This window comes from Eimeria mitis, genomic scaffold, assembly GCF_000499745.2.
Source record: "Eimeria mitis Houghton genomic scaffold, Emh_scaff1830, whole genome shotgun sequence".
NCBI lineage: Eukaryota > Apicomplexa > Conoidasida > Eucoccidiorida > Eimeriidae > Eimeria > Eimeria mitis.
In genome coordinates, this window is record NW_013570152.1 from 9,055 (window position 1) to 10,001 (window position 947).

The window sequence follows — 947 nt, forward strand, 5'->3', positions numbered from 1 at the left end:
CCCGATCGTCTTCGTCTTCTCATTTCTGAATTTCAGCGAGCATGGCGGAAACCATCGAAAGTAATTTTTTTTAAAAAAAAATTTTCACTTTTTTCAAAAATTTATTTAATTTTCAAAGAAATCGCCAACGAATTTTCGCTCGGTTTTGACGCTTTGCCCACAACGGAGGATCTCGTACGGAGCATCGTTTGTTTTTCTCTAAACCCTAAACCCTAAACCCTAAACCCTAAACCCTAAATATCTACAGGTACAGGAGATTGCTTCGTGAGTTATCACAAATTTTATATAAATTTTTTAATTAAAATTTTTTTTTTTTTATTTTCAGAGATAATGTGACGGAGATGTCTGCATTAGATCAACGCCTCGATGCCGCACGCCGAAAAAAACCTCTCTACCTGTAGGCGAAGCACGCTATATATATATATATATATATTTACTTATTTATTTATTTATTATTTATTTATACTACATATATTCATATATATATATATATATATATATATATACTTACGTTAGCAGCACTAAAGAAAACATGAGTAGAAAGGGTAAACTTCAAAAGCAAAGAAATGGAGAATTAAACAGCACCAAAACCCCCAATAATTAAAAAAAAAAGAAACAAAACAAATAAAAATAAAATAAAATAAAAAATAAAATAAAAATTATAATTTATTTGAATACACAGATGCCCTGGGCCCCCCTACCCCCGGGACTACTCCGCCAGCTGCCCCGACGGGTGGACCCTCCAGGCGAGCGGAGCCTGTTGGGGGCGTTCGTATAGGGGGTAAGAAATATATATATATATATATATATATGTATATATACATATATATATATATACATATATTTATTTATTTAATTCTTCGTTCTATTTGTTTTGTATATATATATATATATATATATATATATTCAATTCTTTGTCCTGTTTTTTTTTGTATATATACATATTT